We start from the raw sequence: 21,376 nt of genomic DNA, 5'->3' as shown, positions 1-21,376 counted from the left end.
GAAAAAAAAAACAAGGGAAGGAGAAAGCCCAAGGCCAGGGCAGCATATAAAGTTCCTAATGGCACGCATCGTCTGGAGTTCTACAGTGAAGACATAAGCAGGCAAGCAGGAATGAAGCAAGAAGACAGCAAAGAAAGAAGACAGACCGAAGACAAAAGACACCAGTGAACACAGAAGACGGCAAGCAGTAAAGAAGAAAGAAGACAGCAAAGACAGAAGACGGCATGCAGGAAGAAAAAAGAAGATGGACGGCAAAGAAGAAAGAAAACAGAGAAGAAGGCATCGAAGAAATAAGACGTCTGCTAAGAAAACATTTGGCATGCAGGAAGAAGAAAGAAGACAGCAATGAAAGAAGAAGACAGAGAAGATGGCAGCGAAGCAAGAAGACATCTGCGAAGAAAGAAGACGGCATGCAGGAAGAAAAAAGAAGTACCTTCAGTGTCGCAGCCAGCGGGAAGGACACTGGCCAGTGTCCAATGGGAAGTGACTAGAACGAGTACTTGATCCACAGGCAACTCGAGGGCAAGATCGGGGAAAAAGATGAAAACGCCGACAGGAAGAAGATGAAGACGCCCACAGGAAGTGTCATACAGACAACGTGCTGGCCTATTAGAAGCACATAAATCAGGGCAACATTCGGGTAAGCCAATGGTAAATTCAGGTACGTAAGGGGCTGGTTCTAAGCCCGCTTTAAGTTGTTTTTAATGACAAAAGATTTCACAAGCATGTGCTTAAGCGCAAGTGCAGGCAAAACCTAAAAAACATAGACTGCTCTACCTTGCTTTAACATTGATTTATTTCCAAAAGTACATTTAACTTTAACATGCGCATATTTAATATTCTGTAGTAATTTTGATCCTGAACAAAACCACAAAGCTTTGTCCGTCAAAGTTAAACAAAAGACAAAGGGCCTGATTACAACTTTGGAGGTGGTGTTAATCCGTCCCAAATGTGACGGATATACCACCAGCCGTATTACGAGTTCCATAGGATATAATGGACTCGTAATACGGCTGGTGGTATATCCGTCACTTTACCATCACTTTTGGGACGGATTAACACCTCCTCCAAAGTTGTAATCAGGTCCAATATGATGTCCATCTAGTAGTTAAATAAGCACAGTGTGTAACCAGGAAACTTGGGTTCAAAGCCCGGCTGCCCCTTGAACAAATTGTGTGAACCTGCACATCACTTTACTTCACTGCCCCTTAGTTTAATTGGAAGTCAAACCTGAGGAAACAAAGGGGCAAATTTATTAAAGGGCTCTGTCACTTTGCACCACACAATGGGTTGCAAGAGCGATGCAACCCTTAAAATGCAATTTATCAAGCCACACAAGGCCACCTTGCGTGGCCTTGAGTGGCTTAATAAATCCAGAGTTTTACAATGCAGCCCAAATCGCTGGATTGAGGGACTCTGCCCCAGGAAGGTATTCCATAGGTGGTGCATGGGTGTTACCACGCAACACCCATAGATTTTGACACATTCCCAGATTTACTGCACTGAGTAGACCTGGGAATGCAGCAAAACTGCTTTGCCTCCCTAGGTGAGGCATTACAAGGAGAAATATGTTTATTTCTCCTCCTTTTTTTCTTCTTTCTATGTGTTCTGCAGCACACATAGCAAGAGGAAAATACCTCCGGGGATTGTTTTTGTGTAGGAAGGTGCCCCTTCCTGCACAAAAACAATCCTGCCTACAACTCAGGTACTCTTGCACCATGGTGCAAGAGTGATTTGGTACTAGGCAGCACACTGTGTGCCAGCACTGGCAAAAGGCAGGAATGCACCATATAATGTAAGATAGGGCCAATCCTGCCCTTTCCCTGTCACGCAGCACACTGCAGCACAGCAAGGTGACTTACTGCGCTGTGTGACTTTTTAATAAATGTGCCCCCCAGTTCTGGATGTGGGCTATATAAAGATCTCCCTTACCTAAGGTTTAATAGACACTAAGGTTGCTCCACACAGTTATTGGCCGTATACAGCGCACATGGCAGACTGACATCTCTTGGTTTATTCATGGCAGTGTTGTCAGGGCATCGTAGGTGAAAACAAGTTCAGGATTTAAAATTGTTACTTTTAACTGCTCTCAACGCAGTGATATAATCTAATGTTCTATAGTGAATCACAAGTGTACAAGAAATAACCTATTTTTAAACTTGAACGAGTCTTAATCATATTGTTACTTGACATGTGCTGCTCCACTCACATGGCAAATCTTTTGATGACTCGACTCATTCTTTGGGTAGGGTTCAGCTGCCTCACCTTTACACCCTGGTGGCAGATGCTGATGCAGAGATGGGTATGCGTGCAAGTCACTGGCTCGCCAGGTACAGGAATCTGCTGGAGATGCACGCGGAGAAGGGCAGAGAGCTGTAGGAGTCTTGAAACATTCTCCTTAAATAGCCACTGGAAGAATACGCTGGTGCTTCAAGCTGCTTATTTGACTACGATTCTCACGATCCACTGCAAGAAAGCAAAATATTTGTGTAAAAAACACTTTCAAGGCACTGCATAACACTAGCTCAGTATAGGTCAACAATCGCATCTGTTTTCACAACCAGTCAAGACACATCAGCTCGTCCGGACTGCTACTTGCACAGATTCCATGCATACAAATCCAGATCCAGCCATTGACTCTTTTCTTGCATTTTCAAGTAGTCCCACTAGGCTGTAGGTTCGGCTAGACTCTCCTGGTCAGTGCCAGGATACCCTCCTGGGTGAAAATGCACTCTACAAATCTGCATAGCATATTAGGGATAGGCATTACAAAGAAATTGAGGCCTGCTGTTCAAAGATTAAATTAGCAAAAACTGGTTGCAAATTCTGCACTGACTTTTTGTGATCTGATTTTCCAAACTAATAGGACAGTTCACAAAATATGGAATAACAGGTGGGCACAGAGTGACCTCCCTAATTAATATTCATGAGGCCGGTCGTATTTGTCAACCCTATGTGATTGGTTACAAGCACAGGGATAGTAGCCTGGTGGCCTTCAGGGAACATCAGACTACCTTCCCTATCACTGCATTCCAAAATGCAACACTTTATATTATAAAGCAGCCCTTGTTCCTTAAAGGAACCAGCATGCTTTTGAAAAAACGGTTTTCCATTCCGGAAAACTTCAGGAGGACCTTGGGCTACTGCCTACACAATTCCCAAAGGGGAAGGAATCCTAACGGGACCTAACTCAAAGTTCAGTAAGTCATCACTGATTTGCAATTGAAGTTGCTGTCATAAACCGTTGATACAGACCTTTCTGAATCATATATAGGAGGATGCCCCTTTCCTGCCTCCTCCTATTTGTGATTCAGAAAGGATGTCAAAATTCCTTTAAAGAGGGACTCCTAAGAGTGGTTTAGTGGATTAAAAAAAGCCTTTTGCTGTCACAAATCCTGTAATTTTGGAAATGAAAGGGTTCGCAATCGCAAAAGGACTTTCTACATCAAGCCCTTTATCCGTAAATTCAACACAATATTTTGTTTAGGCTTCCAAATTGTCTTCTTTAGGAAGAATGTAGACATATTATAGATATTGAGTTCAAAGTCCAAAACAATCTAGGTTATCATTATTAGGCTATGCCAAGCAAAATGCTTAGTACAGAAATAAAACTTAATGCCGAAAATGATGCCTTACCCCGACACAAGTGAAGAAAGAAGTCTCATTGTCATTATGACACTCATAACTATAAATTACCACAAATTATTTTGGTAATTTCCTATGATCGTTAAAAAGACATCGAAAACTATAAATATCATGACCTCTTGTAAACGCTGGAAATTTGAATTACTGAAACATATGTTAGCCAGTTTACCCACTGCAGATCCCTCTATGGGGGCAGCGGCATTCTTGATTCCTTCAGTTTAACCAAAATCAGGACAGTCCCCATGGCCGTAAACTACCTGTATCAACCAGATTATGAAAAACAAAAATGTGGATGTAAAAAATGTGAATTCCACATTAGTATTTTTAATGCTGGTAAAACTATTGTGCAATCATTAATCAATATGCACCTATTCTGCATTGTTCACATAAAGTAAAGAATAATACACGAATAAAACACTAAAATACCCATAAATCAGAAAAAACAGTGCCAGGTCTAGAAAAGGGAACATTTGCTAAAAGGTCTTTTCGTTGACACGATTACTAGCCACATGCAGGACTGTGATCCGTTGGATACCACCGCAGGGCCTCTCGTACAAGAACATCTCTGGCTACAAGCTGAGATCTGGATGAGAATGTTGTTGGCAGATGATGAAGTACATGATGACTTTCAGCAGTGGTGCAAGATGTCAGATAAACTCTCAGCGAGAGAGGAAGTGATAGCTGTGTCACAAATTTATAGAGGATCTCCTTTACAATCTGGATATATATGTAAAATGTACGGGATAAACACTTCTGTTTGTGTCCAAAAATGCATTTACATTATATTCTATGTGATATTCCCACAGTATTGTTTTAACGTGCAGTTGCTGATGAAAAATATGTTTGGGAAAAAAACACAGTAAAAGCCAGCAGCAGCTCGCTAGGGCTACAGGGGGTAGGGCGTGGTGGCGCGCGCCAATGGGGTGGGCGGGGAGTGGGGTAAAGAAATTGTAATTACAAAAAATAATAATATTAAAAACTTACCTCTGCACCACTTCTCGTAGCACCACTCCTCTCTCGTCTGCTACCAGTTTGCCCTGCGCCAAGCAGCGTCAGGATTGGCTGGGAAGACTGGAAGCCTGTGCAGGGCTATACAGTTGCTGGGCTGGAGACAGCCTTCTGCGCATGATTGTTTGGCTGGCCCGCCATGGCCAGCCAAACATACATACACAGTGAGGGGAGTGCACAATGCACTCCCCTCACTGCTCGTCACCCCATGGCCCCGCCCCTTTCATACGGTCCCTTCCTTGTGAAAGGTTTGCAGCTTCTGCTGCTGTTGTGGGGGGGCGACGCTCCTCCGCCCAAATGGAGGAGCCATCACTGGGTAAAAACAATGCCAACTCTACAGTCTGCTTATCTCCTGCAATTCGTAACTGTGAAACGTCTATGTCTGAGCACATGTCCTTTTCATTCTACAGCTAGTCGCTAGTACATTGCTCCTGTCTTCAGGGCCCTGCACTGGCTACGTACTGCAAGAAACATCTTCCCAAAGCTCTGCTGTACCCATCATGGGATCTACAGGACCTAAGGGATTGATGCCCAAAGCCCATTTGCAGTTGCAAAATGTGTGTTTTGTAAAATAACAGGGTTTGCAGGTGTAAAATGTTTTTATACTAGTTATTAACCCCCTTTTGCAAATCCAAAATGCCTCTCCAGTTCAAAAGTGGGTTTTGCGACTCATTACGAAACACAATTAGGAGGGGGAACGAAGGGGGCCTCTACTAATTGCAATTTGCAATGACATATATCAGTAATGCGCAACTGCAATTGCAGACCATTGATTAAACAATAACAATACCCGAGTTTTCAAGAGGGAAGCTATCCCCTTGGGACAGCTTTCCCTTTGGAAATCATGTTGAATGGAGCAGATATTTGCCAAGGACACAACTGCCTGCTCTTCATTGTGCCTTCCCAAATAGGAAACGCTAGATTTTATGCCTTCAATGGAAATAGGTTGCTTTATTGAGAAAAAAAGAATGTTTCCCGTTCACAAATACAAACATCTGGATGGAGGTCTACTGTCTCTTGCTGTACTCTATACCTGTATTTGTAGCCAATTCCTTGAAGCGGCCTGCCAAGTTAATATTCATTGGCAGTTCATTTTGGTATTTTTCCAAAAGGGCAATTTGTACACAAGCTATTAATACAGAAGTGGCAAAAATTGGTTCACAATTCGCAACCATGCCTGCATACACACGAGGCCATACATTCCCACAAAACAGACTCAGAATTTACAGTCAAAGAAAGGATGGCAGGTCAAATCCAGATTACTGTGTTCTTGATTGTTCTTCTTTCAGGAAACCTGTATCAGTGGGAGCTTCATCTCTGTCCAAACATTTGAAGTCTGCAACACCCTTCAGAATATTATTGTCTGATTCTTGATAGACTTGAAGGCAAACCCTCGAGAAGGCTAGAAAAGGTGCTTCTCAACCATTTCCATGAACCCCGGCACTTCACTATAGAAGAGCGCATGCTGGAATAGCATCCACGACAACACCAAGGAAAGGCTGTAAATAGAAGGGCAAAAATGGGCATCTAGGTATAAAGGGTTTAATGTTCGTCTGCTGTCTACCCATATGTGGAGAATCACACCTGTGACGGATGTCCTTATTATTGATATTCTATTTCCCCAGATACAACTTCCAAAAGTGACATAGTCATATTATTCTAGAATATCATATCACTCCTACCACACAAGGATGCCCAGAAGCGGGTAGTGAAGTCACAGAGCAAAGTATCAGCAGAAGAGGTATAATTGTGTAAGTGGCAGAGTCAATCGTCAGTAGTCAGTCTTGAGATCAGTACAGTTGTCAAACAAGTGAAGAACCCATATGGAAAAGCAGTTGGCATACAAACAAGGACTTTAGAACAATAGTCAAGTAGAGAGCACAAAAAAGAAGGCCTGGAAAATACCTATAGTAATGTCAGGAAAGAATTCATGGAGCAGGCAAAGGTCTGGCACAGTTGTTCAGAAGGAGGCATTTACAAAGAGATGACTCTTTAGCAGCACAAATGCTTGTGCTGATGCAGCTCATCACTGCCTGGACTTGGGCCTCCCATTCCTGTTTGCTTACTGGTTGCCAGTATGACGTGTCCAGGAAGGGGCATGACTTCATGTGTGTGTATGTTATGCGGTGTTCCTTTTGGGGCTCTCTGGCAGTGCCCTGAAACAATGGACGCCTAAGCCAGTGTATCGGCATTAGGGCTATACCCACCAGTTGCCAGGTTGGAGAGTCTTCGCAATATCATAGCTCCATGGCACCACCCATCATACTGATACCCCCATAAGGTGGAAGAAATGGATCTGGTGGTGGTAGGGTGACGGTGGGTGTGTGGTAATCAGCAATTACTTAAAGTTCAGAAAAGCAGTACAGACCTAGCCATACCCTAAAACATCATTTCAAGTGATCTCAGGCAACAGGTAATACTGGTGTCCATACACAAGTTGTGATCTTATCTCACACTCTTTTGCTCCTCCCCTCATTAAATAAATTAAGAGCTACTACGTGCCAGGAGCTTTATGGTTGGTGCACACCTTCAAATACACAACCCCAAGGCATATTACTCATTAGCTACCACTTAACCAACATTCCAGCAATACAGAACAAAGAGAGTAGCTACTTAATCATTGGCCTTTGCAGTGGAAGGCAAGTTCTGTGATAATGCAGCTACATTAAAATCCAGTCCAGCCAATTGTCTTCTACTTCATTGGCCTGGCTACCAACATGTTTGAAGGCCTCTTTGTATATACAACAGTGTTGTTATTTACAGAACAGGTCTGACTCTACCAATTTCCAAAGGGTACGGTGACCTCAGTCTTTCATAGAAGATTGATCTAGACCTGTTTGTCAGTAATGATGAACATCTTGGAGAATACTGACGTGGCAACACTGTTGAGCTCTGAGGAAATGATATTGCACACACGGAGGTGAATGATACCAGCCTACATTGCATGCTAACTGGAAGCCCCACTGACCATGGATACCACTGTACCACTTCACGTCGGTGATATGAAGTGGCTAACTATCCTACTCCTCCTAGATTGAAACAGCAGTGAATACTTTAAATTTGTAAGAGCCTGACATACCAATGCTGTGCATAAAAATAACTACCCTGTCAGGTTGAAATGAAATAAGCTGTGTATATCCCCCCTTGAATATGGCATAGACCTATATCCTGTCTGGGGGGTTTGCTCGAAAAATAGTTTAGCTCCGGCTATGATTTCCTTTAACAGGAGATCATACCTTTCTAGTTAACAGGACTAGAGTTGCCTGCCATCACATTACTACTTTTTGAAAGTTTCCTCTGGCAGATATCTTTCAGAATATGTTAGCAGTCTATCTGGACAGTGAACATTTTACTCTTTGGTCACTAACCTTCTACCATTCTACTTTTCATCTGAGTAGTATTTCTTTAAGACAACTTCTGCCTCGCACCATTCATAACTCTTACTCCGTGGTACTAAGGGAGTCAGGCATTCTGAATAATACAAATACTCTATCACTCATTTTTATTCACTCTGTCCTTCATGCTATCACTTGAGTCAGAATCTTAGAGCAAAACTTTCTATAAATGGTGCTTGAATAGGGATACTGGCAGTTTACCTATGATCATAAAGCATATCTCTCGCATCCTTCTTGTCAACTTCTTTGCGGCATGTTTCTTCAAATAATAGTGGCAGTTTCTGCTCTTCATAACGCTGCCTTCTTTCTGCTACCACACCTTGACCCCAAGGCATAAGATCCTGGAGCAATGTTTTTCTATTTCTAGCCCTCTACCCAATTAAATGAAATATGTAATCCGGGGAAAAACACAATATCCCCCCCCCCCCATCCTTTGCACACCCAAATACCCCAGGAGCCTTATAAAAATGATGAATGCCCATCATTTGATCTGTTTACATTAAAAATAGTTCAATATGCTCTCCCAAACTGTTTCTAATACTAATGTTTCACTGATGAGCTGGACCAAGGAAAGGGGAGGATGGAGGCATCCAAAAATTGTTAAGGAAAGTGATGCGTACACCGTGGCATCCCCACTTAATGAAGTTTTCCCAAGGACTTGTGCTGACATGGGTCACAAGGAACACTTTGAAGCAGCATGTTTTGTTTTACTAACAAAATAAGAAAATACATGCTAAGATAGAAAGGCCCACTAGAAAGATGGAGCGATGTCTTTAGCTGCCATGTAGTCTTTCTTTGCAACTTTAATAATTTTTCTATTTAAGACATCTACTTTTCTTTTGTAAAGCAGGTGCCATGATGAGAGAGCAAAGGATGGACTTCCTTGTTGTTTAAGTTGAAGCCTACCAGGCAATCCAGCTGTCTGGTTGCTAAAGACGTCTTGGGGACATTCTGAAAGATCACCCAGGAATGCACTCCATCCATTGTTTACCATTGGCTTTGTGATTTTTAACTCACATGTGCTTGCTTTCTATTTGCTGACTTTATTTGTTTTAGGCTGTCCAGCATGTCTTTGTCCCTCCTGTGGAACATAGCCTGCTTACCACTTCTTTGACTCCCTACTTATATTCTTCCACCAGTGCTTGCTTTCTGTAAAAAAAAACTTAAAATGTTGTTCTTATCTTGTCACATTCTCTGCATTCAAAGACAGAGGTTAAATGTCAGCCTCTGTCTTCTGAGGGAGCCTGGTGTTTACTTTTCATTCTCTGATGTTAAGGTAAGAGGAATTATGTGACAATCAGGGAGTGCATAAGGCTTTTTTCTAGCATACAGCAACATTAAAATGTCTGTAAATGAACTATGGAAATATTTAAGAATATATCAGAATTAGGAAAGAACAAATGGAGCATGCTTTGTGAAATTCTGGTGTGGTTGAAACAAATATTTGAATAACTTCAAAACAAACTAATGCACTAGGTGATGCAATTTCCACACACTATCATTTGTGCGCTGTAGCATTTTATCTGTAAAACTGTATGTCTGTGCATTTGTAATGGTAATTTCAATTGAAAATGTGTTACCTGTAAAGGTAGCATTATTGTTTGTTGTACCACACTATGGCCCTCATTACAACCCTGGCGGTCGGTGATAAAGCAGCGGTAATACCGCCAACAGCCCGGCGGAAAACAAAATGGAATCACGATCATGGCGGAAACCGCCAACATAGACAGCCACTTTAAAACTCCGACTGCCACAGCGGTAGAAACAAACACCGCGGCGGTCACCGCCAACAGACAGGCGGAGGCCAAAGTACCGCCCACACTATTACAAGAGGCCTATCCGCCACCTTTTCTGGGGCGGTACCAACGCTATCAAAAGCACGGCGGAAACAGGAATTGGAACGGAAACCACTCACCTCTCAACACCCAACAAGGAACCAGGACGCCATGGAGCCCGAACGACATGTCCTGCCTATGCTGGTCTTCCTCCTTCTGTATCAGGAGCAGGAAAGACGCCGTCGACAACCACGGAGAGTGCTGAACCTACAACACAGGGGAGGGTGGGAGGGAAAGGAGATTGACGCACACACGCAACACACAATACCCCCACCCCCACCCTCACCCACAACACCATACACACAAATACATGGAGCAACATTACATATACACCTCCTTACCCCCTAGAAGAACGCAAGGACAAAAGGAAATTATTGTAACAAGTGTAATCTATTAAATATCAGATAGTGCAATGTCAAAAATCAGTATATACAAATAAGTACACCAACTACACAAGTCCGGATATTAATCAAACATCGTCCGTGGATCAGTGTCCCAAAATGCATGGGCAAAGCCCACACAAGATACCTGATTAGAGACGGAGAGAACACTGCAGGGGCATCAGATCGAAATGAAACAGGCACCTCAGGGGGAGGGGGAAGGGGGCACCTCAGACGGATAAACGCATGACGCCACTGCTCCACGAGGGGGCTCCATGCCCACTGATTGGTCCTGGGGAGTGCAAAGCCACAGTCTCACAAGTCTTTCCAGTGGGTGGTTTGCCCACTGCTGTATCCTGGGGAGTGCAAAGCCACAGTCTCTCAAGTCTTTCCAGTGGGTGGTTTGCCCACTGCTGTATCCTGGAGAGTGCAAAGCCACAGTCTCTCAAGTGGATAACAGTCTCCACTGGTTCTGGAGTGGGCTTGATGCCCAGAGTGCTTCATCCTGCCAAGGACTGAGGTACTGGATGTATCTCTCCACTGGTTCTGGAGGGGGCTTGGTGGCCAGAGTGCTTCATCCTGTCAAGGACTGAGGTAGTGGATGGATCTCTCCACTGGTTCTGGAGTGGGCTTTGATCCCAGAGTGCTTCATCCTGCCAAGGACCGAGGTAGTGGATGTATCTCTCCACTGGTTCTGGAGGGGGCTTGGTGCCCAGAGTGCTTCATCCTGCCAAGGACTGAGGTAGTGGATGGATCTCTCCACTGGTTCTGGAGGCGGCTTGGTGCCCAGAGTGCTTCACATGCAGTGTGGCAGGTCACATTCCCTCACATGGGTGTGTGTGCCACAAGATTGCCTGGGAACAGGTAGCATGATACGCCATGGAGGCAGAGACGCAGAGACACACTCCACCCTGCTGCGACTTCGCCTGCCACCTGCAGGTACAAACAGTGCTGGGAATCATGCCCCATGGACGCTGGGCAGGGTCCAGGACGTCTCCTGCAGCCTCAGACGGCTGCCCACTGGGGATGATTGCCATGTCAGCTGTGGTGGCACTGCCTGAGCACGTCGCAGGGCTGGTGGCGGTGGTTGCAGCGGTGTCTGTGGCGGAGATGCTGGTGGTGGTGGATGTGTCTGCACCTCTTGAGGGACACAGCAGGACGTCCCCTGCAGCCTCGGACGGCTGCCCACTGGGGATGATGCTGGGGACTGTTGCTGACGTGCAGGTGGTGGTGCTGGTGGCGGTGCAGGTGGTGGTGTCCACTGCCGTACAGGTTGGTGTAGTGGTTCACAGAAGGGGTGACTCTGGTCCCTCAGTCGGAGCCACTGTGCCCTGTCCTGACCTGCTCTTCGGCTTGTGTCCCTTCCCCACCTTTGATGTTTCTGCTGGTGTCTTGCCACTGTCCCCTTTTGGTTTGGAGGAGCCCTTGCTTGCTGGTAGGTGTGGCTTCTCCCTCCGGCATGTGGGCACCTTCTTCACCTTGGCAGGTGGCGGAATGGCCTGCTCCTTGACCTCGCTAGGTGGCACACTGGCAGCCCTGATGGGTAGCGCCATCGATGAGACCGGAGTTGCTGGGACCACTGTGCTTGGGGATTTGGTGGCTGAGGTGCTGGGCTGGGACCTGAAAGCCTGGCCCTCGGGGGAGGACGGGGGGAGGTGTCGGGAAGAGGTCAATGTTAGCCAGGAAAAGTTTCTTAGACACACTGGGACAGGAAGATGGAGGGGGTTGGGAGTGGAGGAAGAGGTAGTGGTTGTAGAGGTGTATATTTGCTGAATTTGGGTGAAGGTGCATGGGCCGGAGGCTGTTGTGAGGTGGATGGCTGTTGGGTGGGTGTGTGCCTGCGTTTGTGTACTTTGGAAGGAGGGCTCACAGACACACTCAGAGAGGACACAGGGGATGTGTGTGGATGGTAGTGGGGGTGGTGAGTGCACGTGAGCGGTGTGTGGTGATGGGCGTGCTGGTGATGGAGGTAGTGGCTGAGGATGTAGTGCATGCATGTGTGAGTGGAGACGAGACAGGGAGGTGGAGGAGGACGTGGAGGAGGGGGACACAGTGGAGGCAGTGGATGTTGGTGTGTCTGCATGGAATGGTGCTTGTGTGAGTGCCTGTGGGATGTGTGGTACTTATGTTTGCCATGTCCACTCGTGTGTTGATGAGTGTGCATGCTGGTCTGATGGTGTGCTTGGGATAGGCTGAGGTACAGGGGATTGGGTCTGGGTGGAGGAAGTTGGAGGGGGGAGGCTGGACACAGGGACAATGGCTGCCATCAGTGCTGAGGCCAGAGCCTGAAATGCTCTCTGTTAGGCCGCCTGCCCAGAATGAATGCCCTCCAGGTATGCATTTGCTTGCTGCAAATGCCTCTCAACACCCTGGATGGCATTCAAAATGGTAGATTGCCCAACAGTGAGGTATCTCAGGAGGTCAATAGCCTCCTCACTGAGGGCAGCAGGGCTGACTGGGGCAGGGCCTGAGGTGCCTGGGGCGAAGGAGATGCCCACCCTCCTGGGTGAGCGAGCACGGGAAACACGCTGAGGGGCTGCTGGGAGGGCGGTGCTGGTAGGGGGGTGGTGTTGTACCTGTTGATGCAGTGGGCACAGAGGTGCCCGCCACCGCAAAGGACCTCCGATCAGAGGAGGAGTTGCTGTCGCTGGTGTATGCTCCTGTCCCCGTCGTGGAGCTCCCCTCTCCCTCCGTCCCACTGGTGCCTTCAGACTCTGTTACTTCACCCTCCAGGGCCATGTGGGATGCAGCTCCCTCCTGCTCCGGTGCCACTGCTCCTCCGCCAGATGATGCTAATGCACGCAAGAACAGGGGGACAAAACAAAAAGGGGGGAAAGACAGAATATACACATGGTCAGTGCATGCAACACCACTACCGTTGGCGGACACAACCCACAGGGAGCAGCCCTATGCACTAAGCCATGCACTAACAGTGCTGGGGAAAAGCATATGCCCAAGGGGGACTCTGTCTAGACCCATTTCATGCACAGCTGGCACCCATGGGAGCCTGACTAGGTGTAGAGGACAAATACCACCTTTGGGGGTGGACAGGGAATGAGGCTGCAAAACAATGGATCTACCTTTGCGCGTATGCCCTTGCCTAGGGGAACCCACAGGCCACCACCCCCACCCAGACACCTCGTCAAGCGCGCAGAGTCAGCTGAATGAGAGTGTACTTACCCCCTTGTGGCTGCTGTGATGCCCTCAAGCGCCCATACAACTCAAGATATGCCACCGCCAGGATCCGGTACATCAGGGGGGTCATGGTGCGACGGGCACCCCTTCCACGTTGGGAGGCCATCCCCAGCTGCGCCTCCACCGTCTTCTTGCTCCAGCGGCGCAGGTTCTCCCATCTTTTCCGGCAATGGGTGCTCTGTCTATGGTAGACCCCCAGGGTCTGCACTTCCTTGGCGATGGCACGCCAAATACCCTTCTTCTGGTGGGCGCTGACCTTGAGGAAAAGTGAAGTTATAATGGATGTTACTATCCCGTACAGTTCTTCTCACGCATTGCCTAAAAACCTCCCACCCTGGCCCAGACATACATACACACACACTATCCTAACATGCTGGCCTGTCCACCTCCCCTCCCTCTTCCATCCACGACACTCCATACAATCATGTGCCATCCACCATGCTCACACTGTACTCATCTGTTTGTCTGGAGGACCGTACAGTTGCGTGTACTGGGGGAGGACCCCATCCACTAGTTTCTCCAACTCCTCCAAAGTGAAGGCAGGGGCCCTTTCCCCAGACACTGTAGCCTTCGTCACTTCCAGACACAGGTCACAGCAGCACTTGCAGTGTAGGTCCTCTCCTGTTGAAAGTCAGGTATCAAGTGATTGAACATTTAGAAAATGGCGGCCACGTCCGCAGAGGTGCGTACCGTCACCGCCGGCGTACATCATCATTGGCTCCTTGAAACCCATAGGTCCCAATGTTAACCAATGCTGAATTGCATCGCGGTCTTCGACCGCCTACTGCAACGGTGTACAACGCCAGCGCAGTTACCTCATTTCCCCGTGTCCCACTTTACAGGTCAGGCAGCCGCCATTTCAGGGGGCCACATGGCAGCCCAAATAACTGTGCCACACCTATTTAGGCCAGGAATACGGACAGACAAAGGCACATGGAGAAATTGTAAAGTTTTCGAAAAAAACATTGTGATTCCTAAGTGTTGTATTACCCACTGCTCACCGTTCTCCTCCATAGGGCACGTCCGCTGGGGCAGATGATGAGATGGCGACATCCTCCGGTGTATAGACCCCGGTGGACCTGTCGACAATAGAAGAGAGACACATAATTATCACTTATAGACTTGATCGTGCTACAATCCAGGAACTGTGTGCCGAGTTGGAGCCAGACCTGATTTCAGCTATCCGCCATCCCACAGGAATACCCCCTCTAGTGCAGGTCCTGTCTGTACTCCATTTCCTGGCCAGTGGGTCTTTTCAAAGAACAGTGGCCATGGCATCAGGGATGTCCCAGCCAATGTTCGTGTTGTCCAGAGTGTTGTCTGCCCTTCTGCAACACATGCGCAGCTACATTGTTTTCTCTCAAGTGGAGGATTTGCCCAGAGTGAAAGGTGACTTCTATGCCCTGGGACATATCCCCAACATCATTGGTGCCATTGATGGTACACATGTGGCATTTGCCCCCCCCCCCGCAGGAATGAACAGGTGTACAGAAACCAGAAAAGCTACCATTCAATGAATGTGCAGATGGTGTGTTTGGCAGACCAGTACATCTCCCATGTGAATGCCAAGGATCCTGGCTCAGTGCATGACACTTACATTTTGAGAAATAGCAGCATCCCTTATGTGATGGGGCAACTCCAGAGGCACCGTGTGTGGCTAATAGGTGAGCCTTAAGTCCCCACACAGTTTCATTTGCTGTCTGGGTATGGGAGATTCCTTAATGTTTGGAGGATGTCTAACAGTTGTCCCTCGATATTTGCAGGTGACTCTGGTTAACCCAACCTGTCATGGCTACTGACCCCAGTGAGGAATCCCAGGACAAGGGCAGAGGAATGCTACAATGAGGCACATGGGGGAACTAGGAGGATAATCGAGCGCACCTTCGGCCTCCTGAAGGCCAGATTCCGGTGCCTCCATCTGACAGGTGGATCCCTATACTACTCACCGAAGAAGGTGTGCCAGATCATCGTGGCCTGCTGTATGTTGCACAACCTGGCTTTGCGACACCAGGTGCCTTTTCTGCAGGAGGATGGGCCTGATGGTTGTCTTGTGGCAGCTGTGGAGCCTGTGGACAGTGAAGAAGAGGAGGCAGAAGAAGAAGATGTTGACCACTGAAACAACAGCATCATGCAATACTTCCAGTGAGACACAGGTAAGAAGATGGAACTGCTTCCCACATCTCATACTATTGTAGGACCTAGCAAAAGTCTGTCTTTTTCACTCTGTGTATGGACCCTGACTTGTCACTTTGCCTCTCCATTTCACAGATCTGGGTCCCAATTTGTGCCCTCTGCTATCTTTACTCCTGGCCTACAGCTGTGTAACATTGGTATGTGAACAAGTACATTGACATTGCTATATTCCAGAGAATTAGCAATTACACATTTGTGAAAGAACAGACTGACTCCAGATCGTTTTGTGATTCAAGGGTGTTTATTTCTGGGCAAATAAGTGGAGGGGGGGTGAAATGGGCTGTGGTGATGGTGGAGGAATGTACATGGCAGAGTCCAGTCTCTTGGTCTCACTGGTGCATTGTCCAATGGGGCATAGGAAGTGGAGCTATGGCAGTTTAAGGTGGACAGGGTTACAAAGTGGGATAGAAGGGTGACATTCAGGAAAGTCTCATTTCCTGGCGGGGTCTTGGCAATGTTCTCTGTCTTGTTCCTGGATCTCAAGGACCGTTTGTGGGGTGGTTCTCCTTCTGCAGGGGGTGGGGTGCTGGTGGCCTGTTGGTTCTGTGGCAGTGCCTCCTGTCCACTAGCACCGGCGGAGGTGGAGGGCTGTTCATCGTCCAGGCTAGTGTCAGGAGCCCTTTTGTGTGCCACTGTGTCCCTCATGGTGTTGACAAGGTCTGCCAGTACCCTTGCAATGGTGACCACGGTGGTGTTAATGGACTTCAAGTTCTCCCTGATCCCCAGGTAGTGTTCCTCCTGCAGCTGCTGGGTCTCCTGAAACTTGGCCAGTACCATGCCCATGGTCTCCTGGGGATGGTGGTATGCTCCCATGAAGTTGGAGAGTGCCTCGTGGAGACTGGGTTCCCTGGGCCTGTCCTCCCCCTGTCGCACAGCAGTCCTCCCAGCTTCCCTGTTATCCTGTGCCTCTGTCCCCTGAACCATGTGCCCACTGCCACTGACCCCAGGTCCCTGATTGTCTTGGGTTGGTGGGTTTGCCTGGGGTCCCTGTAGTGGTGGACACACTGCTGATTCACGTGTCATGGGGACAAAGGGATGGGCCCGCTGGGTGGGTGCTGTGCTGGTGTTTCCTGAGGGGGGAGGCTCTGTGGTGGTTTGGGACTGTGTCAGGGGAACCGACTGTCCCGAGGTCCCTGATGGGCCGGGATGGTCATCTTGATCCAGGCATGCAGAGCTGCTGTCATCACTGTGGGCCTCTTCTGTGGGGGGACTGGATATGTCTGGCACCTCCTGTCCGGTGACGTTGGGTAGGGGTCCTGTTGGGGTGTAAATGCATAATTTTAGTATCTGTGTGTGCCATCTTGTGCATTGGGTGAGGTACCCTCTACTCCTGTGCTTGTGTCATTGTGTTAGCCCTTTTGTGATGGTTGTTTTGGGGTCTGTGTGGGTTTCTGTACTGGACATGCTTTGGTGACGATGGTCCATGCATAGGTGTTGCATGCAGGGCCTTGGTATTGAGATGTGTGGGTTGTGATAGTGGGACAGATGGAGTTGATGGTGTGATGGGGGTAAGGGTAAGAGTGGGAGTATGTGATGGCATGCAGGTGGGGTGGGTGGGGTGAAAGTAGTAAAGATATGACTTACCAGAGTCCAGTCCTCCTGTTACTCCTGCGAGGCCCTCAGGATGCATGATCGCCAAGACTTGCTCCTCCCATGTTGTTAGTTGTGGGGGAGGAGGCGGGGTCCACCGCCAATCCTCTGTACAGCAATCTGGTGTCTGGATACCACAGAACGCACCTTCCCCCGTAGGTCATTCCACTTCTTCCTGATGTCATCCCGTGTTCTTGGATGCTGTCCCACTGTGTTGACCCTGTCGACGATTCTCTGCCATAGCTCCATCTTCCTTGCAATGGATGTCTGCTGCACCTGTGATCTGAATAGCTGTGGCTCTACCCGGATGATTTCCTCCACCATGACCCTGAGCTACTCCTCTGAAAACCTGGGGTGTCTTTAAGGTGCCATGATGTGGTGTGGGTGATGTGAGGTGCTGTCTGTTGTAATGTGTGGGGGGATGTGTTGGTGTGTGTTGTTTGAGGTGCATGGATGTTGTATATGTGATGGTGTTGTGTGTCTGTGGATGCTGGTGTTATGTTAGCTAATCTCTCTCTCTGGCCTTCTTCCAAATTTTTGGTTGTAAGGGTTTGTGGGTAATGTGGGTGTGTACTAACCTTTAGAAATGCTGAACAGCAGCCATGCTGTGTACAGCAGAGCTAAAACACATTGGCAAAGTCAAGACTTATATGCTTGTTTCTTTAGCTGTCTGTGCACTTGGTTCACACAGGACACCACTGCTTCCCCATCGGCCCCTGGAGTCAGAGGTAAGTTAACTACTCTAAAACACTGTATTTTTTTTAAAGGGGGAAGTGTAGGAGGCTGGACTGGCTTGTAGTGAGTACCAAGGGGTACTTACACCTTGCACCAGGCCCAGGTATCCCTTATTAGTGTAGAGGGGTGTCTAGCAGCTTAGACTGATAGAAAAGGTAGCTTAGCAGAGCAGCTTAGGCTGAACTAGGAGACGAGTGAAGCTCCTACAGTACCACTAGTGTCATATGCACAATATCATAAGAAAACACAATACACAGATATACTAAAAATAAAGGTACTTTATTTTTATGACAATATGCCAAAGTATCTCAGTGAGTACCCTCAGTATGAGGATAGCAAAAATACACAAGATATATGTACACAATACCAAAATATGCAGTAATAGCAATAGATAACAGTGCAAACAATGTATAGTCACAATAGAATGCAATGGGGGCACATAGGGATAGGGGCAACACAAACCATATACTCTAGAAGTGGAATGCGAACCACGAATGGACCCCAAACCTATGTGACCTCGTAGAGGGTCGCTGGGACTGTAAGAAAACAATGAGGGTTAGAAAAATAGCCCACCCCAAGACCCTGAAAAGTGGGTGCCAAGTGCACCTAAGTTCCCCAAAGAGCACAGAAGTCGTGATAGGGGAATTCTGCAGGAAAGACCAACACCAGCAATGCAACAACGATGGATTTCCAGACGAGGGTACCTGTGGAACAAGGGGACCAAGTCCAAAAGTCACGATCAAGTCGGGAGTAGGCAGATGCCCAGGAAATGCCAGCTGTGGATGCAAAGAAGCTGCCACCGGATGGTAGAAGCTGAGGATTCTGCACGAACGACAAGGGCTAGAAACTTCCCCTTTGGAGGATGGATGTCCCACGTCGTGAAGAGTCGTGCAGAAGTGTTTTCCTGCAGAAAGACCGCAAACAAGCCTTGCTAGCTGCAAGGGTCGCGGTTAGGGTTTTTGGATGCTGCTGTGGCCCAGGATGTCACCAATTGCGTGAGGGGACAGAGGGGGCGTCCAGCAAGAGAAGGAGCCCACTCAGAAGCAAGCAGCACCCGCAGAAGTGCCGGAACAGGCACTACAAAGTGGAGTGAATCGGTGCTCACCCGAAGTTGCACAAGAGAGTCTCACGCCGCCGGAGGACAACTCAGGAGGTCGTGCAATGCAGGTTAGAGTGCTGGGGACCCAGGCTTGGCTGTGCACGAAGGAAATCCTCGGTGAGTGCACAGGAGCCGGAGTAGCTGCAAAACACGTGGTTCTCAGCAATGCAGTCTGGCGTGGGGAGGCAAGGACTTACCTCCACCAAACTTGGACTGAAGAGTCACTGAACTGTGGGAGTCACTTGGACAGAGTTGCTGAGTTCAAGGGACCTCGCTCGTCGTGCTGAGAGGAGACCCAGAGGACCGGTGATGCAGTTCTTTGGTGCCTGCGGTTGCAGGGGGAAGATTCCGTTGATTTCTTCGGAGCTTCTAGTGCAGAGAGGAGGCAGACTACCCCCACAGCATGTACCACCAGGAAAACAGTCGAGAAGGCGGCAGGATCAGCGTTACAGTGTCGCAATAGTCGTCTTTGCTACTTTGTTGCAGTTTTGCAGGCTTCCAGCGCGGTCAGCAGTCGATTCCTTGGCAGAAGGTGAAGAGAGAGATGCAGAGGAACTCTGATGAGCTCTTGCATTCGTTATCTAAGGAATTCCCCAAAGCAGAGACCCTAACTAGCCAGAAAAGGAGGTTTGGCTACCTAGGAGAGAGGATAGGCTAGCAACACCTGAAGGAGCCTATCAGAAGGAGTCTCTGACGTCACCTGCTGGCCCTGGCCACTCAGAGCAGTCCAGTGTGCCAGCAGCACCTCTGTTTCCAAGATGGCAGAGGTCTGGAGCACACTGCAGGAGCTCTGGGCACCTCCCAGGGGAGGTGCAGGTCAGGGGAGTGGTCACTCCCCTTTCCTTTGTCCAGTTTCGCGCCAGAGCAGGGCTGAGGGATCCCTGAACCGGTGTAGACTGGCTTATGCAGAGATAAGCACCATCTGTGCCCATCAAAGCATTTCCAGAGGCTGGGGGAGGCTACTCCTCCCCAGCCCTGACACCTTATTCCAAAGGGAGAGGGTGTAACACCCTCTATCTGAGGAAGTCCTTTGTTCTGCCTTCCTGGGCCAAGCCTGGCTGGACCCCAGGAGGGCAGAAACCTGTCTGAGGGGTTGGCAGCAGGTGCAGTGAAACCCTGGGAAAGGCAGTTTGGCAGTACCCGGGTCTGTGCTAGAGACCCGGGGAATCATGGGATTGTCTCCCCAATACCAGGATGGCATTGGTGGGGCAATTCCATGATCTTAGACATGTGACATGGCCATATTCGGAGTTACCATTGTGAAGCTATACATAGGTAGTGACCTATGTAGTGCACGCGTGTAATGGTGTCCCCGCACTCACAAAGTCCGGGGAATTGGCCCTGAACAATGTGGGGGCACCTTGGCCAGTGCCAGGGTTCCCACACACTAAGTAACTTAGCACCCAACCTTTACCAGGTAAAGGTTAGACATATAGGTGACTTATAAGTTACTTAAGTGCAGTGTAAAATGGCTGTGAAATAACATGGACGTTATTTCACTCAGGCTGCAGTGGCAGGCCTGTGTAAGAATTGTCAGAGCTCCTTATGGGTGGCAAAAGAAATGCTGCAGCCCATAGGGATCTCCTGGAAACCCAATACCCTGGGTACCTCAGTACCATATACTAGGGAATTATAAGGGTGTTCCAGTAAGCCAATGTAAATTGGTAAAATTGGTCACTAGCCTGTTAGTGACAATTTTGAAAGAAATGAGAGAGCATAACCACTGAGGCTCTGATTAGCAGAGCCTCAGTGAGACAGTTAGTCATAACACAGGTAACACATACAGGGCACACTTATGAGCACTGGGGCCCTGGCTGGCAGGGTCCCAGTGACACATACAACTAAAACAACATATATACAGTGAAATATGGGGGTTACATGCCAGGCAAGATGGTACTTTCCTACAGGAAGGAGCTGCTTTCAGAAATTGAAAACAGCTTGGGATAGCGGACACGTTTACTTGCTTAGTTTAAGTACAGCTGTAAAGCTTGGCATACTACAGGTGCTTTGACAGAGGATTTCTAGAATTGAAACATTCAAAGGGCTAGGGAGGCTTAAAAATCAACTTGTACGTCTTTGAGTTGGCAATCAAGTGAAGCTGGTGGGGCAACACTTTAGCAGGATTCTTTTCAACACCAAGGCCAACACACAGGCTAACTGTCCCTGCCTGCTCCAAAATAGTGCCCACAAGGTTAATGGAATCTCATGCACCCCACTCTAGATTTGGAACATTCAATTATGTGCACCCATTCTTCTTCTCCTTTTACAGATGCATTTAGCAACATACCACTACACACACAG

The 21,376-nt window shown here is 48.1% G+C and overlaps 1 long non-coding RNA gene across 1 annotated transcript in view; it reads right to left on the bottom strand.

The window, feature by feature from the left end:
* Window positions 1-433: 433 nt before the first annotated feature.
* Window positions 434-21,376, bottom strand: part of LOC138285781 (uncharacterized) — an 85,994-nt gene continuing 65,051 nt past the window's right edge. The window contains exons 2-3 of the long non-coding RNA XR_011201643.1: window positions 2,266-2,466; window positions 434-606 (exon numbers count right to left, since the gene is read on the bottom strand). This is a non-coding gene — a long non-coding RNA (uncharacterized lncRNA). The remainder of the gene's footprint in view (window positions 607-2,265; window positions 2,467-21,376) is intronic.

Source organism: Pleurodeles waltl, chromosome 3_1 (genome assembly GCF_031143425.1).
Source record: "Pleurodeles waltl isolate 20211129_DDA chromosome 3_1, aPleWal1.hap1.20221129, whole genome shotgun sequence".
NCBI lineage: Eukaryota > Metazoa > Chordata > Amphibia > Caudata > Salamandridae > Pleurodeles > Pleurodeles waltl.
Note: the sequence above shows the minus strand (reverse complement) of the source record. Positions and strands in the feature narration are given on the sequence as shown.